The sequence below is a fragment of the Varroa destructor genome, unplaced genomic scaffold (genome assembly GCF_002443255.2).
Source record: "Varroa destructor unplaced genomic scaffold, Vdes_3.0 BEIS01000005.1, whole genome shotgun sequence".
Taxonomy (NCBI): Eukaryota; Metazoa; Arthropoda; class Arachnida; order Mesostigmata; family Varroidae; genus Varroa; species Varroa destructor.
Window position 1 is genome coordinate 4,395,597 of NW_019211458.1, and position 25,369 is coordinate 4,420,965.

Consider the following 25,369-nt stretch of genomic DNA (forward strand, 5'->3'; position numbering starts at 1 on the left):
AAAATCAGTGCTTAGAGAGAAAATCGAAAAACCGTTTTTGAAGAATCAAGAATGAAGACGAAAGAAGGCAATTGGGGACCAGGACACGATAGAGCTCACTTGGGAATGGTGTTAGTGCGGAGACTACAGGGATATCACAAGAGACTGTGAAGCGCTAGCTTCCTTTTGGGTATAAGAACCGGTTTCAATTGGATGAACTGCGACGTAATTTCGGAGATGCTAAAAGCTTCCAAGTATTTCCAGATCTCCGATTCGTTACTGGGTGACCAGAACATCTAAATAGAGGATAGCACTGAGTTCGAGGTAACGGCAGGGCCACCGCAAAACTAATCTTAGGACTAATACTGTGGAATCCCATTTACATAAGACAGGACCAAGATGGAACTAGAGAATGAAACAAATATAGTTTTGGACAATGTGGCAAACTGGATAAATAGACATCAGTTTGAACCAGTACCGGAAAAGATAGAGGTCATACTACTTATTGACAAAAAGAGATGTGGAAAGTTTAACATCGATCTAGAAAGGCACACAATCAAACCAGAGAAAATAGTCCTGATCGAAGGAATGACGCACAATCAGAGTTTAACTGGAACCCTCACGCGAAGAGTAAAGCGTGAAAAAGACGGCTTTAGCTGTACAAAATTTTAGCAGGCTGATGCCAAGAGTCAGGTAAGAGAAACAGGAAGGCACTTACCTTCGTGGCGGATTCCATAGTTCTCCAAGTAACCTCCGTCCAGCTAAACCTATCAGAAAGCTTCATAAATGCTCCCTTTCTCTGATAAGTAAAAGAGCCTGAATCACTTCCACCCTTGCCGTCATGGTCGACAGTATCACAGTGCCATTGGGCATCATAATCGAAAAGCAGGAGGTAATGTATGAGATCAAAAGCTCACTTGAGAGGAGTGACTAGATATAATGCTAGAACGAATAAACTAGATCAGAAAGCAGAGGAGGAGATGCACAAAAGATAACACAGGAAATTACTTTTTTGAAGAGGTGACCTGCCACCTAACCCGGATCCCTACTGCTCAGGTATGTTTCCAGGCTTATCCTCACGAAGTAAGAAAGGCATCGAACGACTCGTGCATCACATGCAACGCTGTCGCAACGATAAAACTCACGCATGTAAAGTACTGCACATTTCTTGAAGAGGACAGGGCAAAAGCTAGAAGAAAGCCGTTTTCCCCCTTTGAGCTCTGTATCGAATTAATAAACGGTTCCCCTTCAGTCAGAGTAGTATTAAAAAAAAAGTACCAGCGTAGAACCAGCAACAGAGGAAGGTTAGGTAGCACTACCATAGCAAAGACCAAGCAGCGAGACTTATTATTTATGAATGAGATTTACATATAAACCTGTTATAAAGGAGATAAACGTTGAACCATTTGGCTTTACGATAGTGGATATCTATATTTCGTATTCTTACAGCAAAATTATGATTGATTCTATTGAAAAAATTCCTTTGGTTAAAGTAAATACAGCGAAGCAACAAGAGTTAATAAAGATGAGCCGGTCCTAAGCCATTCCTAGAGCTTGAAAATAAGCTGTAGAGCTGCACTAAACAGGCTTGGAAGACTTTTTTATTCGATAGACAAGCCGAAATATACTCAGAGACTAGTTCATCGTGATAGGATGTGTCAAACGATTGTGATTTTAGTGCTTTGAAAAACTAGCAAATACGTTGCAAGCATTTGCGATCTTTTCAGGAGTGAAACTAAATTTTGGAGTTTATTCGGATCAGTGAGCTAAATATTGTCAATTTAGAGAGCTTCATAAGCGTACTCTATAGTGTTTGTCTTAGCGTACTGGGGGATCAAGGAAATTATTCATAAAAACTAATTATAGGATGCTAATAATGCTGAATGGAAAACAAGCGCAGTACTAATCTAAGAAAAAAGAAAAAACAATGTTCTTGAATTTAATTTCAATTAAAAAACAATTGCATTTAACGTGGTAAAAATACTACTACGATAAACGACGTTTTATTTATAAGGAAGTTATCTAAATACATGAAAAAATTTCAATTTACAATCCCGCCGTTCATTTTTTGTCACATATATACATACTTTAGAAACACGTGTCTCTATCTTGGTAAGGGAATCGGCCTTGGTACTCGATTTTCACAGTGGAGCAGATCGGGTATATGCTTTCTGGAGACAAGTTGGTTGGCCCGGTAGCGGTCGGCGTCATTTTCGTGTGGAATATGGCTTCGCAACCTGTTCCGCCTATAGAAAAATTAGCGAATGTATGTAAGCCAGCAGATTCATTTAAAACGTATGTAATGTGTGCAAGCTTTGGTTTCTATCTGAAGCGCGCCATATAAATGCGTAGTTATATTAGTTCATCCGCTTTTAATCCAGAGAGTGTATTCAGCATAAAAACGAATAGTCCTAAAGAAAACGTTCTGATACCCTTTTTTTACCATCATAAATACTTTACCAGATTTAGAAAAGGATTTTTTTAAAATTATCTTAAACCCTGAGGAAATGATCAGCGAATTAGGGACATTATTTAAAATTTCTGTATACATGTCAACGTTGATAAAAAAAATTACACCATATTTAATTAGTGTGGTTAAACAATTTTTTGGAAAGCTAATAGTTGCTTGAGTAGCAGAATTAACGGCTTGATGAGTTTCTACAAATAATGTACATCAATAATTGCAATCTCGATGCAGGCTGTCTGCACATAATTACATCGAATAGAACAACAACGCAGTAATGACTAGATGCAATGGCGGCTAGCGACGCCGACTGCTGAGACATTGAATCAGGAACTTCAAAAGTGCGTTCCTAATCGCCAATCGTTACCCCATCTTATAATTCGTAGCGTCAACCTAACCTGTTCGTTATCCAATACAAAGATCAGCATCATATACAAAAGAGAGTAACTACGACGGACTAGCTTAGATTCGTCGCGACGTAACAGGCTAACTGTAAAGGTATAACTGGGCTAGGTCGACAAATGCTCAACATAACAGCAACAAGCTTTGCCACACATTCAAACACAATTATACGAGTCAAACAAACGATATTTGTAATTCATGTCCAAGCTTTGCTTGGCCTTGTCTATTGTGTGACAACACAAGATCTTCGTACTTTATGTATAAAATTATTACATAGTGCTGAAGGGCAATTCATTTATCCTGCATAGGAATTTACATTCCTGTGCTTAAGAGATTAAATATAATTTGGAGTAAGAAAACATATCGTAGTTTTACGAAATTTATTATGTTTTTCCTTTATGGTCCTAATGTAATGATTCAACACTTTTATTTACACTCAAAATTATATTTATACCAGCAATCCCATTTGTCTCAGTAATCATAAATAAAGAGGTTAAGGCAGAATGTTATGGAGAGTGCTGTATTAATATATGACAAAGAATGTCCTCTCGAATAGGAGTAACACACTCCATAAATTAGCTTACTATACGTAAGAATCTTTAGAGAGCAGACACGGGATATCTTGGGAAGTGTTGAAAAGTTAAGTGTTACGTCGATGTAGCTCTATAACAGCAAGATGGACAGCGGTGAAAAAAGTAATGGCGATAATTAAAACTCTTAGACACTCTTGAGAATCTTTTTGCTTCAAAAATTTTCTAAACTACTTATAAAATCATTCTTTCTCAAAGGTTGGGCGGCAGTCTAGTTAACCGAGAAGGTCGAATATGTTGTAAAATAGCACCTTTACGATATAACCTGGTTTTTATGATCGCACTGATACTTGTGGCGCTATTTCTATGATGATGGGCTTGTAATTCCTCAGGGTATGTCCATGTTATTTTTTCTCATGTCAAGTTCTTCACACAGCAAAATTGAGTAGGCACACAGTGTCTTTGTTGCATTAACAAAGTAATAAAAATAATATGGCTATTTGACGAAGACAACAATTATATTCATATAGTGATATCTTTTTTTTTAAATATTGAAGTGACTCCACATGTCAGTCCCATGCTTCTGCTTCACTTCCCAGTAGGACGACTATGAGGAAATTTTTGAAAGGACTGCAGAAACATTATTACTTAGCAAGCAAATGCAACCCCACATTTAACAGAAATGTTTTAGTGGCGCTGCATAAATATATCATAAAAAGACGTAAAACATTTAATATAACTATATATTATGGTTGCCCATATTATATTAACTAATATAATATGGGCAAACTTGAATAGCTTAATATAGTCCGCATGTCTAAGAAGCACGAAAGATGAATTGGTTGATAAGCTACTTAATCAAAGCTATTGATATTTTTTTATTTTTCCAAAAAAATAGCGAATGATCGCGATAAAATGCTTAAGGCATTCTTAGTATATGTTGCTTAAAGTGAAATCCTAGAACACATAAAGCTTGGAATTTTCTCTTGCAGACACTGGGGCAAGAATTATAACAAAAGTTTTTCCCTGTTATGATGTCATTTGAGCAACTATAGTAGTTGCGGAAGGTTAATTATGGTAAGAATGCGTCCCATCTAAGTGAAATATATTCGAGTAAGAAAATTATATTATTTTCTCAAGACCTTGATGTTATCGTTAAAAACTTCCCCGTCCAAGCTCATCGCCTTTGCTGAGAACATGTTTCCATGTTGACGCAAAGAATGCTGATCGTGCCGTACCCAGAAATCCATCACTTAATTCCTTCCAGCTCTCCTTTAGCGTTGCCAACTATCCGGTACGTTTATGCTCAATTCTTTTTCAAGCTCGTACATAACTGACGTTGCTTTAAGCATGATACAACCTTGTGTGATACATGCGGTTTAGGCATAGTATACTGCTAATGTAACCTCTTAAAATACATCAAACACACGACACGAATGGACGTACGTTGAAGTGTTTTCGCTTCTTCGGCCACAAAGTTCGTCTGTTTTCTTTGTATAATTGGTGATTGATAACATTTTGTTTTATATAAACCGGAAACGATGCTGCTCCACATAAGTTCTAGAGCAGTCGTATATATTACTCAACTTCCACTATAACAAAACTTACTTCAAACCTTTCTTAGATAATATAGCTCTGAAACTGTGCCTAAAAACCTTTCTGCTTTAAGTCAATGGTTTATTTTGTGGCAGCTTCCGAAAATGCCTGAAGAAGTGCGTTGGAAAATTCCCCATGAAGTTTTATTTTAAAGGCTCGGAAGTTTATTACAACGAAAGAAAAAAAGCCAAATTTGATAGTTTACATAATTGAAGCAACAATTAGCAAACCGTTTTTTTGAGTAGTACTGTCATGTATACTTTTGTCAATTGACTAGTTCAGGTGAGTTTATTAGTACTTGGTTAGTGCTTTGAGACTTTTTGCGCTTTTTTATACTTTTTGTGCTTATCAAACTTTCGGATTTTTTATCTTAGGCTTGTTATTGGCGCAGAATTTCATTCTGCTGGACCTTTTAATACCACGTGCTTAATTCATATTCTAGCGAATCTACACCGGTTAATATTTATTGATTTACGTTTGCCATTAAAATGGCAAAAAAGTGGCCTGAGATTATAGATAAAACCTAGTACTATGACCGTGAACAAGACCCCTCTATCGTATGCAAAAAGATTCTCGAAAGGTCCTTGGTATTGTTAGATACAGCCTTAAAAACAGAAAAAAATCAGGACTTAAGCCTGGTACCTCATATATATTAGGTAAGTATGACTAACGCTTCATAGATACTCTTTCTGTGCTCATATAGTTGTAAACGTATATTCATTTTTGAATTTTTATTATAACAGTTGATATGTGAGATTCGGCCACGTTTATCCGGCGAAATATCTTTACCCTCGGTCGGTATTCATTACTGCCAGGTGAGTTTAACTTCACGTTGCATGGTTTAGGCCTCTTCATGATCTGCCCACATACATGTCAACGGGATTCTATTCTTTCCAAAGCCGGTTAACGCGTGACACAATTAGCCTTTGACGCCTCCAAAGATACCCTGCATAAGTCCGCCATAATAGGCCACCACAACCAGGTTTCCGTCGCCTTTAAATACAGCTTGCCCAATGAACTTCACAGACAAAGAAAGATCGCAACTATACAAAACAAAAATATTTTTTTTTTGTTATTTCATTTCACCTTTATCGGCTATGAAATTGTTGCACCTATACCGAAATATATCAGACTATCAATATGGAGATTAGGGTGTAATAAAGAGATGTTTTTAACAAAATATACTGCACTGATTTAGGGAATCAAAAGCAAATTTATTTGTTTTGTTTACAGGTATTCTGTTATCTCCATCTGGACTTGCTAAAAAGTCCAAGAGATTAATAGGCAACGAATCCCATATCACAGGAAGTTAATACACCAGATACCATCGTAGTAACTGGTATCCGCAAAAAAGTGTGTCTAAAGTCATTTCTGTTCGAAAATGTAATGAGTAATCCAGGGGCACTTTTGTGTTCTAGTTTGATGAAGATTCTAGTATGATCGCGACCTAGATTCAAGCGTTGCTTTTATAGAGACTGGTCTGCTCGTTTTATCAACTGCTCTTTCGATTGAACAAAACACCTAGCAAACAATATTCGGTAATAAGCTCTTCCGAACAAATTTTAGATATGCTCAACTCACGAGACGTTCTAGTGGGGTCAAATGTTGGATAATGATTCCGAGCAACAAATTACATAGTAAAATTAGCCAAAGGCACATCAAAAAATAATCTATTTGTCGCGTAATGGATTGTCAAACCAAATGCTCATGCTATCACATCATGCTATCACAGCCCGTTAACTAATATCATGTCAAGCAGTGACGCCTAATTACTAAGCCTTATGCAATTTTGATTACAAATAATAAATCTAGGATAAATTTGGTAGCTGGTGGCATATCCATATAACATAGCAATACTCATTACATCCGGTAGTAACAATGATGACAAACAAAGAAGTTCAAAGTTGGGCTGGACGGCGGCGTTCCGTACGTACGGTTTAGAGTTGATCTACAATTACAGCGAGTATTCTATATAGTTATTTAATACGATAGCATTGGAAGAAAGAGTACTTTACATAAATATCAAGAGATCAAGACCTTTGATGTTGCATTTGAGTGTATTAATGTTGATGTCACTTGCAAGCCCCTCAGTCAAGTAAATTTATATGGAGTGCCAATCCTAACAATTCAAGTATGATGGAAAAAGGAAGAAAGAATGAATTTGTTTATTGAAAATTTTTTGGATAACGATACCAGACCGGCGGCGCATGACCGGTTTGTTTCTACATCACTGAGTGAAAACCTGAGTGGCAACCAAGCTTCTAAACTATACTTATTAGATCTGTTGATATCTTTGTGACTGCCTATAAAATGCATTCTCGACCTTTTGCTTTTTTGTCATTGTCTTATAGAAAAGCTAGGTGTTTTTTTTACTAGCCAAGCTTAGTTCTCCTAAGAAAATGGTGCTCCTTTTTGAGTGTTTCTGTAAGAAGGTGACACATGTTCCTATAGCTGAATTTAACTTCTCAATTTGAAAAAACGAGAACATCGATGGTAAACAGATTTTTATTAACGACGACGACGTTTAAAGATGCCAGTACAGTTGAACAGCCATGAGCTTAGTCATGTGCGCCTCAATGTGCTCTGTAGTTAAATGGTGTAATCTTTTTCCCGAAACAGTGTACAGTTGCAATTACCGTTGTAGCAATGGTCAAACGGTCCCCAGTCAAGTTGACGCATAGTATATAATAGAACTATTTGATGTCTGCCTGTCCGACTATGGTGACCATCACTGCCTCTGCAGGAAAGACTTTAAGTATTTTTTTTTAAGATTTAACTAATTTGGGTAGCTAATGAATCTATGGAGTAGGTTAACTTGCCATGCATATTTCTATAGTAGCACGACGAATTCGCCAAATCACTGCTTTATGCTGATACATCCAGCTTCTACATCTGAATGAATTACACGTGGGCTTGAAGGAGTAATGGTGTACCTGTCCAACGTCGGCCGCGGCATTACCAAGCAAACGTTTTTAACCTATTAGAAAAATCCGTTGGGGCGAAATCTATTACCTGCTCCTTCTACTACCTTCACGAGTCAATCTCCTTCGACATACTATGGGAACTGTGCATAAAAGGCTTTCCTCTGTACTGTCAACGGTGCCGCATAAACAAAACAAATGCTGGAAGCTATTCAGAACCTTATTATTATACTCCTGTTGATTGGGGAAGACCTATGGAACCTAAAATTTGTTAACAAGCGGCTTGCCTGGCGCAACGCGCCGTGACTTTCTATGGGCACGGTTTGCCAAGATCTAGCCTGAATTAAGCAAGTACGACAAAACTTTAATTCATCTCGACTTGCCGGATTTTGAGCGCCTGGAGGGCCGTTCGTTAACTTTTATTACGTCACCAGACAATCTAAAATTATCATAAGCCATACACGTTTTTTAAGTGAATAGAAAAAATCAAAAATGAATGGCATACGCAAATGTCTACGCACAAATCAAAGCGCATACATATTTATCGATGCACCTGGTGGTACAGGTAAAATTTTCCTAGCCAGCCTAATGCTGGCATTACGGAAGGTGGCCCATGTCGTTGCATTCTTCCGGCATCGTGGCAATGTTAATGCCTGACTGCCGCACTGCTCACTTCCGGTTTAAGATCCCGACTTAGGTTCACAAGCATTGTGCGTACAACAAAGAAATTGTATTGCTCAGCAGGGCTCATTGTTTCAGACAAGTGCCACATAAGATAAGTGGCCTTTTTACCATTAACGTATGCTCGACTGATGTAGCTTTTGGTGGAATTGTACAGAAGACGAGATCGAGGACGTTTGCGTCCAGCGATGACCTTGCATTTATTGAAGCAATGCCACGTGCACAAGTTGGTAGTCAACATGCTGCTCGTTGCGTTTTATGCTGCATACTCCGGCTTCCTGCTCGAAATTGGTGAAGACAGGTATCTTTAAAATTCCAGCGGCACAACTACGCAGTTTAAGAATATTATAGTTCAACACGATTCGATTTCATTTGAGTTCAATGGTCACATTTGGACAGACGTAATTAGTTATCATTAATAGAATGACGAGGGATACTGACGTTGCCTCGATCGCGAGATCATCTGATCACTCTTTGAATGACGCGTTTTCAATCACGTTGCGGATGAAGCCGACACAACTCACTTTCTTTACAACTTCGACATTAAAGCTATCCCGCCTCTCACTTCATATTCTGAACCTATTACCCACCATCCTTACGCGCAACCTGGGCATCCCCAAGCTTTGCAGCGACACTAGGCTAGTCATCTACGATAAATCATAGACGACTAGTCTGGTGCTAAACCCATGGTCGTAAAAATCGACATGGGCGCATTCCGAGAATAAGTAGTGTCGCTGTCAAGAATTGCGCTCTGACTCTCCGAGGACGCAGATAAAGCGCTAAGCTGATAGCAGTTTTCGGTACAGTTATGCTTCGCCATAGCGATTCACAAAACCTAAGGTGAAGTAGTCAACGACTTTCTACTTTTGCCAACTATAACACGCTTTAAGCTGCGACCGCACTTCCGACCATGCAGTAGTGTTCTTAATTATGGCACTCAAAACACTGTTATGCACAGAGTCTTACAATTACTTTACCTTTGTAACGCCTACAAATCTACCCGTGGGCAACGAAGTCCAGCGTTGCTTAGCCTCGTACACGTAAGGCGCCTCAGATTATCGGTCAAGCTCTTGCTGCTCACTAATTTCACTGTTGAAATTAATAAAGTTTCGCTGAAACGTTTTTTCAGTTAAGTCTAGTTGATCTTCTGATTCTTAGCTTTCTCTAGGATAGCATACAGTTGTTGACCAGTGTCCATTGCATAAAAGTGACGCAGTTACGTGGAGACTTAATTAGGTCGAATTTTTTATTCTTATCTTCGCGGCAATATCGAATAGCTATTGTTGAAAAAAGACGGGTTGCTTGCAATATATAATTAAGTTGACCCTAACGATTAATAATTCGATGAGCATAATTTTGCAGTACTGTTATTTTTTTTCTCTTGCATTGTGCGTAGATTACGATCCTCGCCACCTTCACCCAATAGGACTTATGCGTATTGTACACCGTCGATGCGATTCGCAATTGATCCGAAAATATTTGTTCTGCCTTGTCTCGTTGTTTTCTTTGCTCGGATAGTCTCGGTGCCGTAAAAAAGTGTTTCGCGATGTCGTACTTGATCACATTTTTAACAATAATTCCATTGCTTGAGCATTATACGTTCTCTTATGCTTTCTAATTCTAGTTCTACCTTTCGTTGTTATGTATTAAGTGTAAAGGTTGCTTTTTTGGAATTCATCCTCTAAATTTTGAGTGACGGCATGGAATTCTGAATGACAAGGAATTTATAGCGGCGTTCAATACTGTTTTGCGGATTAATGAAGCAAGTGTGAATAAATTGGGGTTGCTGACTGTGTATTTTTTAGCGAAAAGCTTTTCGCTAATAGTGTGTTTCTTAGATACGAGTCGTTCGTTTCTTCTAGACACTTGTATGTCATTTAACTTTTTTCTGCACACAACAGTAGCTTCCCGTTACATTTTTGAATAGTTGTGCTTTATATTAAGGACAAATTTTACCTATTCTACCGATATGTGCCGAGATATTTTCGTTTGGTTGCTACATTACCTGCGGCGTTTAGTACTTGAGCGTCGTTAGTTGACATAATTGAAAGTATCTACTGATACTGAGTATTCGGATATGCAAAAAAGGCTCGTTGTTTTATGATAGAGATTACTACCGTCTAATCTTCATCCGAAATATTGAAATTTATATAGCATTCATGACATCTCTTCGTTTAGAAAATACTCCTTCGTGTAGTTGCATTGCGTGTTCCAGTCCCTGTCACTATTAATTTATTTTATCGGGCTCTAAGTAAAGGGAGATATCCAAGGACCTTAATTTGACATAGTCATTAATGTCGTTTATTCGAATCTGTAGAGTAAAGGAAAATCATCTCGACACTTCAATTAATCAACACGGAGTATCAGTTCTTTCTTGTTCATTTCAACCTTATACATCATTTGACCACCTTTTCCAGACTGATGTCATATGTTTGTCTTAGCTCGGCTGAAGTCTCTAACCCACCATTTTTCTCTTATGGCGCATATAAATGTACATATATGCTCACCTTTACTCGAGTAGATTTACTGCCAGACACTCGTAATACTCACGATGTACCGACATGACCACGTGACGAAAGGACCGATAGTGGAAAGGGTGGACTTATAAGCTATCTATATAAGCGACTTGGCTTGTTTGGCGTAACAAGCCAAGCAAGAAGTCTAAAAAAGATAGTACCAAAAAAAGATAAAAAAAATATATATATACCCAACACTATCTAATAAACTTTGCATACGCTATATAAATATATTGTTAACCGAAGTATCTTCATTATCCCTCAGCACGTAAGTAGACCGTATCCTCTTCGTTAAAGGATTCTTCTCTATGTCGTAGTTGCGACCTAAATGGTGTTTAATTTTTTAGGTAACTATTATGCTAGTATTTTATTTTCTCAATAGCGAAGTTTAAAAAAAAATTCTGCAAGAGGTTTACAGGATGAGGATCCGTAAAAGTGTGAAATTGTTATTTTAAGGCTATTAGTCTTAGTTTGCGGTAACTTCGCTTCACATTAGCAAACTGTTTGACTAGGTTGTCAAATTGTGGGCGAAGTGGAGCCGTATGTTCCAACTTATTTTACAAAATCGGCAAATTAAGATAAATGTTATTTAAAAACTACCATTTAAACCCATGATGAGTGAGTTACAGTGGTGAAAAATTCAGTAAAAAATTATTGCGTAGCGTGTCTGTTCTGCCTGAAATAGCTGCTAATTGGATATGGCCGTCGGAAATGTGTATGTAAAACAATTAAATATGTTCTATGATCTATCGGCCTCGCAAGGTCAACGTATATCAATCCATATGCCTGTCTAGCTTTTGCCCAAGGTTTAGCAGGTACCTTCCTTACTTAGTTAGCTCATATATCGGCGCGATCGTATTAAATTTTCGGTCCCCTCGTCGATTCATTGTCTGTGTAATATATATATATGCACGGGTGATTTATTTTGTTGATGCTATCATGCCAGTTGATTCGCTTAACACAACCCTATTTAAATTCTACTCTGTATTGCCAACAAGAAGAAGCTTATTATAGTGGCCCGAAAATGCTGCGTCAGAAGAATTTGTCTTTAGCCCCAAGTTGAGCCTCTTTGGTGGGGTCTCGCGAAGTGGTAATTGTTTTTTTGGTTACCGTTAAAAGCATCTCCTTTCTCTTTTCAAGGCAACAAGGCTTTTTCACTATTTGATCGACTCGTAATCAACAATGTACTCAAAAGCGTCTTTGTTACCTTACAATATTTGGACGTGCAAGTGTGACCAGTGGTGGATGTGCATTGTGTACATGTTTTGCACGTCGTTAAGAGCTAGCTACTAGTGGCACGCGAACGAAGTAACATTCTGCATGAGACGTTTGTGAACTCGAATTTAATAATACATAGTTGCGTCAGAAAAGGAAGTGTATGACGATATAACTGTCGAGTGTAAACGACGCAGTGGCTGAACCTGTTAATTAGATTGCACACCGTCACCTGGGCTGAGCAGTCAACATTTTTCTCTTTGCTATCCTAGTACGATTAGCTATGTAAGTAATAAGGTAGCTGTTCTAATTAACCTATTCATAAGAAATAATATCCAAACTCAATCCAGAATCTTTGGAAGCAACCGCACTTCCGTTTCCAGATTTAATCACGCACTATCTTTATAATGCAACAACTGAATAGGTCTTCAAATTACTATCTATGCCTTAAGCGGATAATTAATATAAATTAGTCGTTTGCAAATTTGTCTATTTTTAGCTTTATCAGTAAAGGATCGTACTCGCCATTCATCCTTTCCCAGCCACATAAAAAGATTACACGACATACGGATTGATATGCCCTGTTTGGACTTAGATCCTGAAATAATGCTACATCACCTACTCTTAATTCTCATCCTTTTACAGGCTCTCTAAAGCGCGCTGATCTCGAATAACGGGAATATTCTTAGTTAATTTTTTTCCAAAAGGAAGTAAATTTTTTTATGTTCAGCACTTAGTAGTGAAAATAATAGCTGGACTTTCAAAGCAACTTTCGATACTTAGTTCGTCCCTGGTAGAGGTGGTTTCGTTGAATAACAGCATCGACTGGGTATAGAGCAGTAATCATAAAGAGATGATGCACACGTCGGCGGGCGGTTGTTAACCAATATTTCAACATGTAAAAGTACTATCACAAGTTCTCTAAGTAACAAAATGCTGAAGAACAGAAATTTTTCGGTAATTAGGTGTTTCCTGTTTGGGTTGTTTATAACTCGCAGCACTCCACCCGAATGTATGCTAGTAAAGGCATGTACCACCAATTGTGCCAATGGTCTTGCGAAACTGTCCCTTCCCGGAAACAGTATGGGTTATTATTCTCCTTCGCGTAAATAGGATGAATTCTCCAAGCAAGATTATATACGAATGGGTAGTACTTAAAGATCATACTCGTCTTGGAAATATTTTCAAGTGTATGTTCTTTCAAGTATATTTTTTCAATATACTTGATTAAGCGATTTCGGGTTGGCGAAAATTTATCTGCGTTTATTTTTTTTCATCTTCAGCGTTCGAGACAGCGGGTACTAAATCGTCTGGTGTAAGCTACAACTAAAACTAGTTTATTCCGCGACGTAATTCATGCATAAAAGTCTCTCTGTTACAATAGCAAATCCCTATATAACCACATTAACCGAACTTCCATTTACTGCATATGTTGCTGATTAAGATTCGTTATCAATGACAAACGTTTGCTTGTGTCGTCCATTCTGTTTTATCTTGGGCCCTGTGTCAATATCCTTAATGTGTCGTTACCATCCAAAGAGAAACCCTTATTAAAAATCTGCGGAATTTTCTTTTGGAACTATTTGCTACCAATCATGGGAACACTGAATATTTCGAAAATTCCTTTGGTTCAATTGTCGATAAATACTATTCGCTGTTTTGGCTTATCTTTAGCCAACGTAGCATTATAGCGCAGTCTGTTCAGAAACGGCAAACACCTATAGGAAAATCGCGCCCGTTTCTTAGTTTTCAACAGCTCTAGAGTTTCTCTTCTAGAGCTTCTAGAGTTTGTCTTATGTATACTTCATTTTCCTTTCAATAGGGTTACGTGAGACTTAGCTCCGTACGTGTATTTACAAATGATACATTTACTGACCCATCGTCTACGTAAATATACTACGCAACCATAGGCGTGTCAGCTGACGTCGTCGAAGCAATGCAATTCCCATTTATTAAGGATCTGTGATTTTTGCGAAATGATTTATAGATCGCTAACCCTTTGCCGATTGATTCCGTGCCCCAATCGACTTCATTGACTCAGAGCTTTAGGAAAAAAAATGTTTATAGTTAACAGTTGTTGACGTCAAAATCTATGATCGAAGAATTAAACTAATCCTTTCAATAGACATATTTTTAGAAAAGGCTTGCTGTATTGTGTCATTAAAAGCCTTTTTTGTGAAGACTCCGATTTTATTAGAAGTTTGACCTCATTTGATACTTAATGTCTTTCTCTATTTAATACTTAATATCTGTACCTTGATATGAGATACCCCAGGTATCATTAAATTTTCTTTCATAAAAACAACTGTGTTGAATTAATCCGCAAACAAAAGGAAATAATCAGAGTTTGATATTTTATTCAACAGATTATACTGGTGTATTCATTGAGGTACTGAAAATGCGCTTATTAGGATACCATTTATGTAAAAATGCTTGACCACTTCTTTAATAAATTTTGCGTTACTGATAAGCTTTAACAGCTAATTTTTGAATTAATATCTTAATCTCTGACAAAAATCTACAGGCTGCAGATAAATCCAAAGTCTATTCTATTACCACAATATTGCTAATTTTATGCGGTAGGGTTTTCCGAAATGCCAAAATACCAGAAAAGTCATTTCCAAATTTGCCTTAGTATAACTTTTACTACATCCAGATATAAATTAAACCACTGACGAAGAACATCGCTTACTAACGGTTGCTTTTGGCGTCTAGCTTCGGCACCCTTCACTATTCTAACCTTCGACTTTTCAGTATAATCTGAAGGAAAATGGAACGCAACCAACCGGTCGAAATCGTGATTAAAAAAACTAATCCCATCTTCAAATATCAAGATAATACGGTAAATTTTCGAGCTTTGGAGATGTTCATCCTGGAGTATTGTGATCAGACTTTTAACAACATCGAAGGATAAGCGCCCTTCGAGCTTAGTTTTATGTTAAGCCTAGTGTTAGTGCCGGACGTAAAAGCTTGAAAACGTTTATTCAAACGTCAATGGACTTGGGTGCAAATCGTATAAGTACGAGGCCATATTAATTTTGGTGCATTTGTTGTTTCTGATGATCAAAATCTCTTCTATGTTCTTAATGTTGATTTTATCCTCAGAGCAAGATCCGCGTATCTAAGAAATTATAAGGCTAGCAAGTTCGATATATAATACAGCATTTTACTGCTTCTATGATACACTAGATAATAGTCTTGTTAATTCTTAAATATATAAATAAGGTTCCGCGTATCGGGTTTTAAGGGATGAAGGCAAACAAAAAACTCAAAGCCAAATTTATGACATTCAAAGACAATGTCACCCAGAAATATGAAAAAAGTGCAATATCTTGTGAAAATAGGATTAAAAACGACACAGCGTTATACGAGATTAGAAGGTAATCTTGAAACTAAAGAGCGACTATGTCACTGCAAGTCATTAAAGTTCGAGGACCTAAGTAAATTTTTAAAACTAATTTTGTCAAATGCCTCAAATGCGATCCTTCAAACAGTAAAGACAGTGGTCCTCACTGCGAGGGGTGACTAAGAAAATAGCTGGTTGTGGTACTACTGATAACCCACTGCGAAAAATCCTGCTTTAAATAAGAAAACTTAGAAAACCAAAAAAGTCTTCAGAATCAAAACGACAGGAGGAAAGTGCCAGTGGAATAATTCAGAAGATCTAATTATAGGTTAATGAAATAGGTAAAAGCGTTAAGTATTTTGTATAGAGGTCGCTCAGAAAGTCGCATTTAAGTGGCTGTCGGCTACATGATGAATCGAGAACAGAATTGCAGCGCCAGCAAGGTTGCTTGCGCAAATTGATGTCGTTTTAAACTTATAAATTTGCTAATAAAGTGAAATATTATACTTTAATTGGATGTCAGATGAAAAAGACGTGAAAGGGAGAAGAAAGAGTTCATAAGAAGAATATGTATAAATAAGTGCTCGTAGATCAACTGGAACGCCTCTACCAGAATTGCTGACCATCAAAACTCGAATAAACACAACGAATTTTTATATAGCCAGAACATGCTTAAGTGTAACTGCCGAAGAGCTGTACAGTAATCCAAAGAAGAAGAAGTATATCCAAGCTTAGTGAAGAGGGTAAAACTCATGGAAATTAGGTAAAGTTCTATGTTGAAGCGTTAAACATTGACTACGGGAACGTAACTTAACATGATCTATGAGAGGAGGACACTGAAATACATCTTTATTGCGATCCACTTCATAATAGTCAGGGAGGGAATCCTTCCCATCGGTATGACTTTGGTAGCATACCCTACTTAATTCACGTCATAAACATTCGCCCGATTCTGTTCCGATACTGAACACCAACGCCACTGATCTCCTTTAAAGAAGAGACAGGTTTCCCGTTTTAGTAACCAAAAGCTGTCTGTATTTTAGTTACCGCTCTTTCACATGAGGTGGTTGCCTGCGACATGACCTTCAGCGATAAAATATGTCTATTTTTTGTCGATTGACTTAACCGTCAACAAAGTGAACCGAGAAGCTGCAACTGCCCATAGATCCGAAAAGTATCAATATATCAGCGGGCGATCTCAATCAACCATTCATACATAAATAAACCTTTCAAAAACCTTGAACAAAATGTTTAAAGAGCATATTCTACTCGAGTTGAATGCTGTACAATGTCTGAACAATTCGTAGTGGAACAAATCCGCTATGGCCAAAGAACCGTTTACATACTGAAAGTTGCATCGCGTAGCCGTGACTCAGTCTTAGAAGTGAGGATTCTACTCGGTCTCCTATTATCAGGCTACTGGGTTGAAAGATTCGATCTCACTTGTGCCTCTACTAAAAAGACCTATCTAACCCAAGCCCTGTATCACAAAAAGGAAAATTTGATTACAATGAAATAAATTCTAGACCAAGCAGACTGGTTCTCATTCTCTGTGAGCTGCGCGAATACAAATAGTAGGTATAATCGACTGGTAGCGAATCTGCAAGCTCTAATGAGGAAGTTCATACCAAAGGATTTCATAGGTTATCTATATTTTGGGCATATCACGAGACTGCGTCACGGTCTTATAGAGATCAAAAGAACTAATACCATCATTTTTTTAGAAGGAAATCACTAGTGCAACAAAAGCCCAACGCTATCCTACGCAGCCCAGACTTTAAAAGTCTTCATAAATAGGTTCACAGGAAGAATACAATACACGGCCTTTTAGGCGCAACACGCCGCACCGACAGAACATTCACCACAGACGCTAAAGGAAAGGCTGAGATCCCGAGGAAGCACTTTGAGGAAACATATTCGATAGTCAACAAAATTCGGCGGCGGAACCGAAGAAGTCGGTGTCTATGCACTGGAAAGAATGAAATGCCAGGCATTATGGCGTCCATCATAATAGAAATGTTTGGGCTGTCAATATACGTGGGTTCTTCGGAGATTGGTTGGTCAAGAAATCTTTCGGATAGCTATGAAGTTCCTCATCCACAAAAAAAGTTTAGAGGCAGACGTCTCCAATAAGCGGCTGTTAATTTCTATGGCCTGCAAAGCCCTGGGAAGTATCATCGCTCAATCGATATACAAAAATCTCAATGCACAGGGACTGATGTCGAGCGCACAGCTCGTTTACACAATAGGATGCAGCCAGTTACTACATAGTTCGATTCAGAAACAAACTGCTATAAAGGTCAGTGCTTCGACGCTATATACTTTGATTGAACACGTCGCACAGTCGAAGCTACTGGCTTTTTTCTGGGAGTTCAAACGAGTTCTCTCCTAGTAGTTTGGCCCAAAACTTTTTTTTACCAATAGAAATAAAATTCGTACAAAATGGTCAATATTATGACAGTGCTAGTGTAACGTTTTGGCGTCTTCAAAGTATATGTATTTGACGTATATGTTGTATATAAATCCTCTAATTTCCTGCTGATGACAGTGGGAAAAATATATGTGGATGATGCAAAAATCTACGGTATGTAAGTAATCCACAAGGGAGATCTAATATGCGGCAAGCTTTGCTAGACTTTTATAAGTGCGCCGAAGGGCTTGGCTTTGAACAATATATTGGCAAGTATGTTGTTTAAAATTTGAGGCATGTGAGTGCAAAACAGGTATATTCTCAGATAGCGTAAATGTTAGATCTTAGAATTCAACTAAAGACCTATGTCATTGCATCTACTTTTTTCTTTTAATATTCAAGACATACGGCGGACGTTGTGTTCTGTGCGATAAAACGTTCCAACTAGATTCTACGTATTTAATAATAAAAGAGCCTTATTTATACGTCAAACCATTTTGTATATATGTTGACTCCATTATAATCCACGTAGCGCCAGTAGAATCCAGATCTAATTGAAGATGAGAAACTTCTATAAAAATCGTGAATCCATTTATCAAAAAGGCCCCATATTAGTTAGCGTCAACATAATAGAGACTTGGTTAAGATCTTTTCGAGCTCGTTTTAAGATTGTTGGTGAAGTAACGTTTATAAGAATGGAGAAAGCACAATCGCATATAGTCAAAAAGCTGTTTAATATTAACAAGACCAAAAGCAAAGTTAAAAAAAATTTTAGCAAATGCCTTGTAGGAAAACAGTGCATGAGAAATCTCTTTCCATGGAGTCTATTGCGTGTATTCAGACATATCAAGAGTCACACCTAGCTACTGTACACTCAACTGCGTGTGGATGCTCATGTGATGGTGCAGTGGTAACGTTTTTACTTACTGAACTTGAAAATCTGCGACGACCCAGATTTAAATTCCGACGCAGGCGCACTCTGTTTCGTGCTGGAAGCAAGCCATCTGAAGCAGTGCATAACAGCCTAAATACCGTACATAGAAGTCAAATCACTAAAAATCTATATACATCTGCTTTGCGTTAAGCGACCTAGCAGTGTATGCAATTTCTGGTTTTTCTATTGATGACGAAAGCGTGTGTGTGCAATCCTTGTAAAGTGAGACAATGATTCATCTTATTGCTTTCGCTAGGATAGCGGGCCACGGATTTTTTAACGGGACTACCGCTGGCCGTTCCGGCTTTTGCTTGGTCGCCGCTTCCACTAATGGGCTGCGTCTCTTCACATGGAAGACGAAACATAGTCATGAGCGAAATGAGTGCACGAATTTTGTAAGCGTAGCAAAAACGCCTTTGAAAGAAACAAAGAGAAACGGGAGACAGTTGGCGAACCACTTTGCGTAGGAATATAGTCGTATGCGGTAGAGCGGTAGACAAAGAGTTTATGTCCGCGACACTTAATTACGACCGAACGATCGTCGACGATCCGTATCTATTGTTGTTTTGACACCATTCGAGTTTTTGGCACAAGACCAGCTCAGCCAGCTAGGCTGGCCCACGAACCTCTAAACGGCTAGAAGCTTGTTATCCACTGTAATTGTTGTAGGAAAGCCGCGTCAGTGCGAGTGGCAGCAGCTGAGACAGAGTTGGAAGCTCGGCAACTAGTTTAGCTGGTTTGTCTGGTTATTAAAGTTGTAGCCAGAAGTTTGCGGTTGCTACTTCTACTGCAAGCTACTATCACCACCATTACAAGCGCAGCGTTTAACTCGGCTGACAAAACGGAAGAGATGTGTAGAAAGTTAAATTAAAAAAAAAGCAAAACGTTCTTGTCGGCGGGTTTCGTGGAAACGAGCCTAAGAAAAGAAACTTAGGAGAAAAAAGACGAGACATAACCTGAAGTCAAGCAAGTTAACAATAATAGCGGCATGTGTAATTCTACAAGTTGTCAATGACGTTTTTCCGATAGCCTCGGCTCTGTCTCAGAGATTCAACACCTTTGAGAAAAAACTAGAAAATATTTGCCTTAAACCTATTTCTAATCTTCTAGTCTTCGGTGGGAATGAGATCTAAAATGATTAAACAAAAGTCCAAGAATAAAATTAAAACTCAATCAAAAGTGGCTTGCAACATTCAGGTACGGAGGACGAACTTCTATAATGTCTCCGAGGCAATTGCAAAGTGCTTAAAAAATAGTTTCATATAGTCCAAAGGTTTTTTTAGCGACCTCATAAAAAAGCAGAGTGTTAAATAAGCAGTGAAGCTCCGTGCAGTTAGAAGTCTACAATAACAAGTCTTGTTTGCTTAGGTTGAATATCACCTGGACCCTCGCCGAATCCAAAAATTGACTGACCTCACCTATCTGATTAAAATAACCTATGATATAACATTAGGCTTACAATCTGACAAAGAAAAAAGCTTTCTGATTATAAGTATTAATGCTATGATTTCCTATTTCAATGAAAACAGAAGGCATGCCATAAAAAGTGCGATTTGGTTGTAAGAACCTCGGAATTTGTTTTTAACTGATCTGTAATAAATGTCTGTACAACTACTAGCATGTCGGCATGAGGCCTAGCATGTAGGATAAATTAATACCGATGTTTTAAGTAATCTAATGTCAGCTTCTGTAAAGTATGCAAGATTCCAAAGACCATATTTAGAAGCCAAGATTAGTTTGACTCACTTTCATTACTTTGTGCAGAACTTAGCTTGCTATTAAATTCTAGGAGCCTGGTTTAGGCGGAAAGACACTCAAGCTAACTAGACTGGCTGATTTAAAGAAAAAATTTTATACATGTGGTACTATGTTTATGGATATTAATAAGTATTTTGCCGGAAAAAGGGGTGGGCATTTACTATTGACAATTTAACTAAGGTGCATACGATCTCCCTGAGGTCGAGTACTTAGAATCGGCTGGCACATGCTGGTTTTCGCTACGACTAACGGAAGTGCATTAAATCAACCTTAGATTCAAATTTCTTCAAGAAAGTAAACTATTGATTTTGGCTGTAACTTTTAAACTTAGCATATTTTACAAAAAATTATTTCAGTTTTCTTTTCATAGCCATTACTAATCTCACTCATTCTATGAGTGAGATTCAGGTCCTGTTCAGGTTTTCAAACAGACGCAGCTAAGCTTCTATAGTTGTATATATTTCTTTTAATCTAGACCCCTTCTAAGACGAGAGTTTTTATCAATCGAACTTTTGGAAAATCATATCAACAGTTGACAAATCGTGACTATGTGTTATCGTTCTATAGCAAAATCCGGACACCCACTTTTAAACCACCCCTGCGGTATGGTTATGAACAAATAAATATCTATAGAAATTTGTCAAATCTAATATTCTACAAACTGATACGACGTATAAACTTCTGGCTTACGGTAAACTTTCCAGTTAGTCGTCATTAGTTTTCTCCGCGCTATTTTAGGCTATGGAAAAAGACTATGTGTGCCAGGTTTTGCATCGCCGGAACAGTGAGTGAACTTGTGGCAAACTGCTTTGTCTAAGGCTAATACTTTCGATAGAGTTCATCATTTTATGCATATACGGACCACTCCTTAATTATACTTAAATTTATCTTAGTGTCGGCAACTTGCCTTATTCATAGTCGATGAGCTTCTGACAAATTAGAGTAGCTTAGTTTATGACCCTGCATATATGCGTAAGTGAGGAAATTCAATGACTCATGTAGGAGGCTCCTATACCGCTCATTTCAGCCGTAAACATGTCCTCGCTTGTAAACCATTATACTACAGTGTTTTATATTTTATTTCAAATAGCGTTACATGGGCATACGTCCGCTTAAAACTAAGGAAAATATTTCCAGGGCTGTGGAGACCGTAAAGGTGTACGATCTCAAAGGACTTTTATTTCATAAGTTGATGTCGCACTTATAAACCTATTATTCGCAGGAAGAATTTCTTATGTGAAACCGGTCAGTATTTTCGACTATTTAGAGCCGATGAAAATGACACACTCATTGTTGCTGTTTATTGGATACTGCTACATATAATACATCGCTACTTTTTACACTAATAGCGAAAAATAATAATAATCTATTGTATAAACGTTCGTATAAATAATAAAATATTTTTAAATAAATTAATTAGATTAATTATCTTGTTATGCTGTGATATCAGAAGTGAAGCAATTGGTTTTTGAGTTTGAAAATGCCGGCGTAGACAAGTACAGGAAATACCAACCAGTTGTTCAAACAGAGGAATTTAATTGAAAGGACTATTTAATAAGAGAAAATAAAAATTTACTTACGCATTGTCATGTATTTGTAATTTACATATTGCTCAACTATATGCAATTAAATTGCTTGAATTATCCTACTTTTTTATCAATTATTTCTGCAGTTACTTTTCACCAATGTGAACGCCGACTCTATTCGAACTGGTAAAGATGCAGCTGTGCAACGATCTACGATAATAGAGCATATATGTTGACACGGGTATTACAGAAGCATTTGCCTTAAAAATTAAGCGATTTTTAATATAAATATTATAATAATAAGTCGAAAAACTTTATGCATATAGATGGACAGAATATTCGAATTTAAGATCAAATGTTACTATTGATATTAAATGAACAAGGATTCTTTTTAGGGAGGAGACTCGTCTTTTACTTCGGTTTGCTCCGAAGAATTTTTCGGAATTTGCCGAACTAAGGTCTAAAGAAGCACAATTGAGAGGAGAATACGCCTATGACATCATCATCGTTTGCAGCGCCCATCAGAGCGAATACGATAATTATAAGTAGCGCGTAAGTTCGAGGACAATTTAAAACGACCATCAAGGGATATATGGATGCCTCCATGACTCAAAATATTCAGCTCATCGTGCTGGAACAACACGGGAACAACACAATATCGAGGTTAACCCGCGAACACGTGCCGAAGATTACTCCTTAATCGTTACCAAGACTGCCTAGTTGTTCATCAGGCAAAAGTACGTCAAATAGTATCGTCCCTGTTCTGTAGACAAGCTGGTTCTGTTCCCTGATTGCATGTACTCCTTCAGTTTCGAGCATCTGATCCGCTCTTACGGTAAAGCTTGTCTTGACCAATCGCCGCGTAGCAAGCGCAGCAAGGGAGGTCACTTGAGTATGGAATGCACGGAGCCTGCATCGTGCTACGTGTGGAAGACGGGTATGTACTGAACACATGAGCAGTAAATTCTTCAGACCTCAACCGCTTCCTACACGCCCACAACCTGGTAACCAAATACGTCAGTACGAACCGCATTAGCTTCCTATCGATTTCGAATCAGCCCTCGGCTTGAACAAAAAGAGTCTTCATTTGTGGCCTAACAACCAAAATACTACGAACCTAAAGGTCTGTACCGCAAGCATAAGATAGAGATATCAATTCACCTTCAGCGACATGAAAGACACTATCGTCTGCTCTATCTATATCCCACAGTCCCACAACAGACAAGTATATATATCGAAATATTCTGAACGAAGTTCATCCGTCGATGCACAGCAATGCTATTTGCACTACTGTTTGGAGAGACTAATGTTCGTCACACATTATGGGAAGCTTTGATCACAAAACGAAGATAAAATGTTGGTCAGCTGAGCTATACAATTCGACTCAAGCCTCAACGTTCAGGCAAAACTTATAAAGGTTCACTCTGGGCCTAACTTTCTGCACAGATTCCCTTCTTCCGTGAATCGTGAATAGAATATGGCACAGAAGCCTTGTCCGATCATTTCTACATTGCCAACCGCCAAAAACATATCTAGATCAGGCAGACGCATAGACTGCGATAGACTAAGAGGTACATACAATGGGCGGGTTTCGCACATATCGAACGCAAATTCGTTAACAGTTTTGGGAATTCTAGAAAACGTGAATGAAGCGCTAGCTAGTCGACAGGCTAATAAATTCGCCCATAAACTGCCACTGTGCCCTCGTGAGATGGGTTCGAGACGACCGCAATTATCAGTGAAGCAGGTGCACACGACTCAGAGCCCGCTACTCGCCAAACCTGTTTCCATTGTGGAAAAATACAACGAAAAGCAATGGCAATTTTGGAAAGACACCTACAAGACGGAGGAGAATTACTGGAAATTGCCCTGGAAAAAGTGGAGACCAATTCGCAGGGAAATAGGTACAAAATCGTAAGAATATGTTACAGCGTGCTTAAAAGCACCCCTCTAAAAGCATTAAAGCAGCTTAAAAGCATACCTCTACTACGAGAAAACTGGCAGAGTCATAGCCGCGCTTTTGCTGACAGATCTGCCCCCATCCTGCTGTTTCCGCTGACGGCAGTCTCAATTTCCTCCGATTACAATCGGTGATGGTGAGAAGTCTCGATGCAAAAATAAAACGGCAAAAAGTTTCAGGCTCCGACGCGATCTTAATAGATGCGGTGCCAACGCTCATTAGAGATCACCTGAAAATCTTTGATGGCAACCGAAATACTTCGGAGCTTTCAGCAGGCTTGTGCTTATCCTAAAGTTGGGGAGACTATTGGGAGACCTGCCAGCTTCCCGACCAATAAACAAACTACTTACGCTGTCGAGGGCCATAGAGTACACAGCAATAAACCGCAGGTTAGTAAAGAAGTAAAACGCGCGAAAAGCATTTTCAGGCGACCAGTATGACTTTAAAAGAGGTCGTTTCGCGCATACTGCTGTCAAGAAAATTCAGATCACAGAAGAGCAAAGGGCAATACCCTCCTGATTTGAAGGGCACCGCTTTGCACTTCCTCGGGAAATAAAAAGTACATTTAACTCGCTATTTCACCAATTTACAAAAGATAAGGAAGTCATATCTGAGCGAGAAACGGGTGATTCACGACGGGACTGCGCACTAAGTCAAGGCAAAATCGCCAAAGGGTTCAGTCCTTGAGGCTATTCTATGGAACATTGCGTGCGAGATAATGCTACGCCTATCTCACGCCTCGAGCACTCACTGAATGACGTATGCAAACGATCTTGCCCTGGTCCCAACTAACCGGGACCCCAACATTGATAACGAATGGTAAATGTATCCCTTGCAGACATCTCGTCCTAGCTAGGGGCCCCAAGACTTACGTCTGGCGCTGAGAAAAACAGAAGCGGTGCTGCTTATTGGACAAAAGCACTAGGTAAAATTGCACACTGAATTAAATGGCTATCAGGTTGGGCTATCCAAACAGGCCAAGTACTAGGGACTAATGGACACATCATACGCCTACTACGCGGCTAAGAGGGCCGCCCAGACAGCGACTTATCTTCAGTGTTTATTCCTACAGACTAAGAAAACCTCTCCTGGGAAACATACTATTTGGCGTCGGTGATGGGTAGCATTATG

At 38.4% G+C, this 25,369-nt stretch overlaps 1 long non-coding RNA gene across 1 annotated transcript; it reads right to left on the bottom strand.

The window, feature by feature from the left end:
- Nucleotides 1-1,944: 1,944 nt before the first annotated feature.
- Nucleotides 1,945-19,703, bottom strand: LOC147755195 (uncharacterized). Its single transcript, XR_015328777.1, has 2 exons — nucleotides 18,988-19,703; nucleotides 1,945-2,225 (listed from the first exon to the last, which is right to left on the bottom strand). It is a non-coding gene; the product is annotated as an uncharacterized LOC147755195 (long non-coding RNA).
- Nucleotides 19,704-25,369: the final 5,666 nt, after the last annotated feature.